Below are 8,765 nucleotides of genomic sequence, written 5' to 3'. Positions count from 1 at the left end.
AACAGTATGTTCAAATGAAAACAAACGTTTAAGTTGTTCTATTTTGAATTTTCCCGCAACGATACACACAGCCCAAATTCAAACAAGAGGACACGAAACTTTTCTTTTTTTACCTAACTGTTCTTTATTAACCAAACTTTATTTTATCGTACATACGAAACCGGTAAAATAAAGAAGAATTTGATAAATATCTATGGAGCTATTATTTTTATTACAAACCGAAGGTTTTGAAATTTCATCGTGAAGCAATGTTTTGAAATAATAAGAATGTTCTTATTATGTAAACCTTATGATTTTGTATTAAAACTAATTTTTGTTTTTATAAAACTTAATGTTACTTGAAGTTAATCTCTTTATTATAAAGCTAATGTTTTATTATGAAGTGATTATTGGTTTATGAAGTTAATATTTTTATTCTGCAATTGAAACTGTCATTGTAAAGTTAAGACATCTTGGGAAGTTCGTTTATCGTAATGGTCTTATTAAAATGATAATGTTTATACTATGAAGCAAATGTTTATTTCCTTACTTCTAGGCTTAAGGTCAAGAGTGAGTTAGTTACCTATCACATTTGTCTAACATTGTAATATTCTGCAAGCATTGTTTTTCGTTTTATCTAGAAACTTTCTTTTAAGCTGCAACTTCAGCTTCTATCATAAATTATATGTCCAGGGTTATCACTGTGACCCCCACATTACATATTTTAGGTCACCTTGTTCTTAGCTCCTCTTCTACATGGACCGCTGTTGATGAACGAGGCTATTTGTTTGTTTTCAACAAAGTCAAATTTGGCTATGTGCTGTGTTAATTGCAGGGAATCGAACATCGGATTTTAGCATTGTAAGTCTGTAGACTTACCGCTGTCCAACCGGGGGTCAGAACGAAACGAGAAGAAAAATATACAAAAAATAGGCTGTGATTTAAAAGGCTCACGAGTACGTCGTTTAGAGCGAAAAAGCAAACCAAATTAATGATAGAGGTTAACATGATATATTGCAATAAACATACAAAAGCTAAACAAGTAACTGATGTTATGCCAATAATATCTTTTGATGTTAATTCTTTTTGTTTTGTCTAATAACGGATGATGCTGTTCCATTTTCTTTTCTTCGGGTGTATTTAGAGAAATAAATTAGAAACAAACTAACAAAACATTTATCCGTGCGATAAAGACACCAAAACTAATCACTATTTCTTTCTTTCATATTTTTAGAAAACTAGTGGAAAAACACTGGTGCATCGAAAAGGTTTTTAGAACGACTGAGGTATATATCATATATATATATATATATATTACATTTCATTCTAAATTTCTTTCTATTCTATTATTTTTTGTAAAATAATAATTTGAATTTAATTCTGCAGGTGGTATAAGTCATTTCAAGTGGTAATATACATTGAATACAGTTTTATGTGTTCAGTTTAATACTGTGTAGATGTAAGTAAGTAAGTTCATTGAGTAAAAACAATTTTAAATAGCTCGTAATTTTTTGCGTAAGTGTTACCATTGCTCCACAATTATTCAATGAATGAGAAGGAACAAACAGTCCATACATGGTGGGGTAGGACTAGCTCCAGAAGTAAAATCAATAGGCACACGTGTCAGGTGCATAAAATATGCCGTTCTTCGATTTTATCTAACAGACAACAAGAGATCAGGGGACATGATTTACAAAATAAGTTGTGTTTGAAAGCATACATGATGGATGTCAGTGTATTTACTTACATCTGAGAACGTGATGGTTAAGTAATCATAACGGTATTGATTAAAATGTTCAGTATATATTTGTTTTATTTCTCACCATTACGAAGATTTGTTCACAACTGATATAATAACTGAAGGTTTCTGCTTACATGTGAATTGTTTCATCACATTACATATATCTAATTAATCCATTATATTAAATCATTTACATTATTTCTTAAGTATATTTTTATTTCTGATCTGTGAATTAACTCTCATTTAAAAAACTACAATAAATACGGGTGTGGGCCGCCCTCTTCTACTATTTTGAGCCGTAGCACATGAACGTCACTTTTGTTTGGCATCGGCTCCACATATTTTGCCATCGAGCTTTTCGCTGGTCAGTTGAGTCCTCATTCACGGCATTGAAAAAAGGAAAGCTTTAAATAGCTGTTAAATTCGAATTGTTCGTGCAATTGCTTCTACATTCCAACTCGGTCTTTGTTCTTCGATCAAATTTAATTGATAGTGGTTCAGGCAATTCCTCATGACAACTTGTGACGCCACTGAGACAGTTTGTTTGTCTTGGATTATCTGTGAAAGATACACAGGAGCAATCTGCGCAAGCCATCCCTAATTTTGAGCTAGAGGGAAGCCAGCTAGTTAATAGCAACCACCGCTAACTCTCGAGTTACTCTTGTTTAATCGAATAGTGGTATTTTACTCCCAATCTTGTAACGTACCAGCAACTCCAAAGGTAAGAGCACGATCTTCTTTTCTTTTACTGAAATGTAACGCGAGCCATGGACCCTCAGATTCACAGTTCAGCACATTAACCACTACGCTACGTGTGGTCCGTAACATATGGGCAACTCTATTTTATTATATATTCTAGCGAAGGTACTCGGCTTCGCTCGGTTTATCAGGTTGATATATTCTAGATGACTACGTTATAGATAATTATAGATGCCATTGTACGTCACGTTATTTAACCTATATAAAAGCCAGTGTGAGTCACGTTACGTAACGCTTGATTTTAAACTTAAATCGTTTCTGAATTAAGGTGTTCTGTTATATCACCAACGTTAAAAAACAAAAAAACCTCTTTAATCAACGGAGACTCTAAATTAAGAAATCACCAAATATTTTTCCACTTTTGTAGTTTATACATTTCATTTCATACTTTCACCACTTATTAGGTTATATTTTTGTTGCTAAGCGACATGACATAAAAGCCATTGTTGGAACGCATTGTTACCAAAACGCACTGGCTTTTCTATATATTAGAAGTTGTTATATAAAGAACCACTTCTTTCCTATGTTGTTTTTCGCTAGATTGCCCCATTAAAAAGATGCGCAAGCGCATGCCTCACGCTCGTGGATAATCATACTTAGGTGCACAATCTTAGGGTCCACTTAGTAAGTATGCAAAATTTCCGGTTCTTTCCTCTTGGAGCTATGGCGGTCACACAGACCCACAGACACGCCCTTTTATTATTATAGATATATGTCCCACCTTACGATTTGTACTCTGGTATTTGGATATTTGTTTTGTAGCTACCTTTGTATTTTTTGAAGTATATTTTTTTCATTTTTTTCACTGATCTTATATTTTTATATTTTCTCCTTGTCTAGAAAATTATAATGTGTGTGTGTGTGTGTGTGTGTATATATAGAAAATTAATACTTAAATAGTCCAGCAAAACAAAATCAAAAGGAAGAACTGCGTTAAAAACAGTAAATCCAAACCTGTGATAAATGACAGGTTACGGAACATCTTAATAATTAACCTTGTTTTAGAAATTCAGGTTTTTCACTGTAAATGATTCTCAAATATATATTTTTTAACCTATGCAATAGAGATGGACTGAAAGTGATAAGTCGTATTACGTGTCAGGCATGTTCAAATGATTAAAAAAAAATGTTTAAATTGTTGCTCTACTTAGAATTTTCGCGCGATGATACACACAGACCAAAGAGACACAGCCGTTCCTAATTTTATCGCGTGACGATACATACACACCATATAGACACAGTCGTCCATAAATTTAAACTGACAGACCAGAGGTAAGGCATCTAGTCAACAGTAACGTTTTGGAACTTTTATCTGATCGAATAATGTAAGTTGACCTTCAAGCTTCTAAAGTATCCTAAGCCCCAAAATTCGGAGCACGATTATGTAGAAATGGGACGAAAACCAAGTACCGTCAGTTCAAAATCCAGGTACGCTAACCCATAGGTCACGCCTGGCTCTCTACATTCAAAAGTATCGCAACACATTGGCAATGCTGTACATTCGTAAAACGCAGCGATGATTTATTGTTATTACAAATCCGCAGTATAAGGTTAACATTACTGACTTAAAGATTGTTTATATATATATATAAATATATATATATATATATATATATATACACTTGAAGAATAAAACCATCTATATTGTGAAGAAATTTAGCTGTATTCTAGGCTTGAAACACAGCGGGTATATAGATTTCTCACGAACACAATCTTATAATGGATAAAAGGAAGTTTGAATGTAATCAATATCCGCTTATCTTTCTAGCTTTTATCAGATGTGAATGTAGCGCTTTCTTGTGGGTTTTTTCAACTTTAGACGACTCTGTCTGCAAATGAAAAGCTCATTTCTTTTATTAACTATGTAGAAAATAGGAAAATGTCAGAAAGGCAGTTTCACGGATTTTTTTTATATATATAATGAATAGTGACGTCAGGAAAACGTTCATCTCTATAATTCGTATAACCCACTTTCAATTTTTCATTTTCATCCGACTGCTAAAAAGTGATTTGTTTTCTTCAAACATGTCAGTGCATGTTTTACTGGTAACTGCCGGAGCTAAATTTCAGAGAATTAAAGAAATCCATAGATATTTCTATAACAAGCCATAAAATTTGTTAACTAACTATTAAAGAAATATTAATTCAGCTTGAAAATTACAATAGTCAGATAGAGTATGCTGATATGTAATTATTATTTTGTAACAGAGCTTTAGAAGTTATTTTGCACTCCTAAACTTTTGACGTAGATTTACTGAAATATTTTCTTACTTGAAGGATCTCCAAGCATTCATGTTTTTTTTAAGTCCTTTTCAATCACCAATAAAGTAACCCAACTAATTTTGGTATTTTAATAATGTTAGAGCTCGTGCTCAAATCATTACTTCACATTATATATCGGACCAAGTATTTAATGATTACAATATATGTTACAGATTTCTTTTCAGTTACACCAAAGGTAAAATTTTGCGATAACGGGACGCGAACCATGGCTCCTCGGAATCAAAGTTTAGCACGCTAACCACTAGACAATGCTCGGTTCACAGATATTAATTTGAATAGTTTCATTTAGTGACAGAGATGATATTACCATATATCAATGATCTAGTGGTTTTGATAATTTAATTTAGCCTCGTCTTCGATAAGGCTACTTGGGATCGACAGTCTGATGCCTTTCAAAACGTATAAAACATTATCTAAAGCCTTACGTTGTGATTCCTCGCTCACCTTTCCTATTAGTTCGAAGGAATGTGATGATGTATCTTCTAATTCGAACTTCAGAGTTTTGTGCAGTGAAACAGGCTCAAGAACGTTGTATTGACAGTTGGATGTTCCAGCACGTGGCGGCGGCAAAACCAAAATCATTAGAAGTACTTTTAACAGGCAGTTAATGACGATTTAGTTCAAGAAATGTGTTATTTAACTAAATTACAACCTCAAGGATACGAGTAATACACTTAGTGATCTATTTTTATGCAATAATTATTTATGCGCATATATAACTTGGTATAGATTATGATATGTACAAAGTAGGCCTAAGGATACGACAGTAGTGAAAGTAAAAAGGTACGGAGTGCAGGTAAGTACCGGCAAATAATTTTCTCAAGAACATTTTATGTTTCGACTTATAAAGTAAAACGTTTTTTGATAAGCACGTTAGTCCCTTACCCAACCGATCCTGATATATTTCACGAACACGACTTATCACCAACACTAGTTACGAGTATTCTAAAAATGGACTACTTTTTTATGGTGAAAATCAAAGGAGGTTCAGTCCTGACTAATATAGCAACAAAACAGAAACTGTAAGGTGGAAATAAGATGACTTATATAATCGTCTAGGCTGCGTCGTCTTTTCTGTTTTGCTTGCTGGATCTTAACTTATCAACGAAATGAGCAGATCCAATGTTGGTTTTGCATGAGAGTTCAAAGACCCACCGAAATACTCAGAAAGAACGTCTTTTAACGAATCACAGGCTATTTTAAGACAAAGCTGTAGAGAAGGAACAAATTAGTAAAAAAAACAACAGACAAGTCTTAAAAACGCTGACACAGCAGTGGCTTACATTCAGAGAGCACAGAGAATATTCATGTATGGGTGAAACAATGAAAGTGAAATTATGTTGAACTTTTGAGATTGTTGGCCAAATACGATACTTCATTAGCCTAACAGATCGAAACATCAAAGTTTAATGAAACATACTTGAGTTATTGCATTCATAAAACAAAGTTCCTGTCAGCTATCACGAATGAAGTTCAATAAGTTAAATATTCTTCTGTCATGGTGGATTCAACAATCGACATTGGACACGTTGACCAGTTTTACTGTCTTAGAACATCCGCGGAAAACTTCTTCAGTGTATTGGAGTAGCCTCTTGAAACTGTGAATATAAATATAGCGTACAGTCGAGGTCAAGCCAATGACAAATCCTATGCAATGTCAGGAAACATTTCTGGATTAAAAAGTCGTGTGAAAGAAGTATCCTCAAGAGTACTGTTTGTACACTGATGTTCTCATATCCTTTACCTTGTTTTAATGGACGTAGTATTCTTTGGAACACGCGAGTTTCTCTGTACGTTGCTCGCTGGTTTTTTACCGCGTCTCAGAAAACTAAAGTGTTTGTTTGTTGATAAGCACAAAGTTACAAAATTAGCTATCTGTACTGTGCTCATCGCGAGTATCGAAACCCGATTTTAGCGTTATATGTCCTCACACTTACTACCGAGTCACCAGGACGAAGAAGGAAAGTTGGATATTACTGTAAACGTTCTGAAGAAGCCCAGTTTTATACAATAGGCGAGTCGGAAAAGAGCAGATGATACAGTTATGCTATCTACCAGTTATTTAGAAATCACTGAATCAAATCAATTCAAGAGGTATTCCATACTGCAAACCGAAAGTTGTTTCTGGAAGCTCAGAATCTATTGAGAAGAAATGTTTTAAATCAAATTCACGCTAATATTCTGTAAATTCACGCTAATATTCTGAGAAATATCCTTGATTTTTTTTCTTCAAACTAGGAGAATGGTTCTGATAACAGTACACAGTTTTCTTGACTCATATCTGTTAGAGGTGATGGCTTTTCGTTTGGATGATAGTTTCGACTTATTCAAAGTAATAAAATAACCCAGCTGTTGCCCGAAAAGTACGACACAACTGTTTATTTTCCAAGATAAACTTTTAATAAAATAACGTTTCATGATGTAAACCTTGAGGGCTGCCTACTGGGGCATGCTCGACAAGACTTTAAGCTGGAGACATATTTCTATATATATTTGATGCATTCTCAGGGCAAAGAAACAAAGAAACAAATTCTCTGAAACAAAGATTCATCGACTCCAGAATATGGCAGCTACCAAATTTAACGCCTTGGATCCTAAAAAAATTAGGGGACAAGCATACCGAAATCGACGCTACCAAAGACCCAGCTCTTTTCTGTGATGGCGATTTCAACCAGGAAGATTTCTTAGAAGAATGCAACTCCTTTCAAAGCGTCTTAAAGATTTTGTTTTCAAAATGCATGAAGTGCTCAGTTTTCTACTGGAAAATTATATGGAAGAAAAAATAAATTCACAAGTGTGTTTGATATCAAGCTTATCTCACTCTTCTGTATTGTGGCCAACTATCTATTCTACCTGTATGCCCCCCCAGTGGCACAGCGGTATGTCTGCGGACTTACAACGCTATAATCTGGGTTTCGATACCCGTGGTGAGCAGAGCACAGATAGCCCATTGTGTAGCTTTGTGCTTAATTACAAACAAACAAACAATCTACCTATATACACATAGACACACACACATACATAGAGAGAGAGAGAGAGAGAAAGACATTTAAATGTGGTTATATTTAAATGAAAATTGAAAACTTCGTAATACAAATATATGTATTCACACTAGTTTCTAAAACATTTCCAGGAGTCTGACGGCAAACAATAGCACACATCAGTTACTACCATATAAAGACAAAAGTTAATCTCATATTTTGCCGAACTGACAAAATTCACAGAACAATTAACGAGTCTCAGAATAATGTCAGTTATCGTCGACTGTTTTAGCAATAACGTCACAATATTCTCAAGCTATGTCTTATTTGTAATTATCGAACGACATAAAAATTGTTAGAACATCAGTGGGCTGGGCGTAACCTCGTGTAGTGTTCTCGAAGTGTTAATCCTTATTGTTCGTGGCTCTTGGCCTTTAAAATGTGTATCATACTTTGAACCTTGGGTGGGCAGTAAAAATGACTTAAGTCCGACAACAGTAGTTCAAGTGTTGATGTATGCTGCTGTTATCTAGCTGCCTTCTTTCTAGCTACTCCATCAGTTCAAAAAGATAGCTATCCGTGAGCTTTGCACGAAAACTCCGCATAATAAACAAACAGCACATTAAGTCCGCGAAATTCTCTTTAAGGTTATACGAAGTTTCAGTTCTCTTCTTGTGTCATTATACAATACTCCGAAGCTTTACGAGGCCACGCTGCCTCTCTTCGAGAGAGCACATTGATAAAACAGGATCCACTGGCTAACATCTGCAGACATAAAAATACAACATAACCTGGCTTCAAAGTCAGATGAAGTTGTATGAGATAGTAAAACGGTCTCTAAGTATCAATACAAAAAAAAACAACAACTTCAATTTCTTCAAACACCGCTTAGCCAGAATGTGGCAATGCGCTTTTTTTTCGTCTATTTGCAAAATTACTTCGAGAGGTTGCAACAAACCGATTCCAGAAAACTCAAGACAATAAAAAGTATCGAGTTATCAGAGAAGGAAATAATACGTTGC

At 34.4% G+C, this 8,765-nt stretch overlaps 1 protein-coding gene across 8 annotated transcripts in view; it reads right to left on the bottom strand.

Moving 5' to 3' along the window:
• The window catches only part of LOC106463792 (potassium voltage-gated channel subfamily H member 6-like), a 218,516-nt gene that overhangs the window by 50,570 nt on the left and 159,181 nt on the right, over positions 1 to 8,765 (bottom strand). The gene's annotated exons all lie outside the window — the stretch shown is intronic.

This window comes from Limulus polyphemus, unplaced genomic scaffold, assembly GCF_000517525.1.
Source record: "Limulus polyphemus unplaced genomic scaffold, Limulus_polyphemus-2.1.2 Scaffold1484, whole genome shotgun sequence".
Taxonomy (NCBI): domain Eukaryota; kingdom Metazoa; phylum Arthropoda; class Merostomata; order Xiphosura; family Limulidae; genus Limulus; species Limulus polyphemus.
Note: the sequence above shows the minus strand (reverse complement) of the source record. Positions and strands in the feature narration are given on the sequence as shown.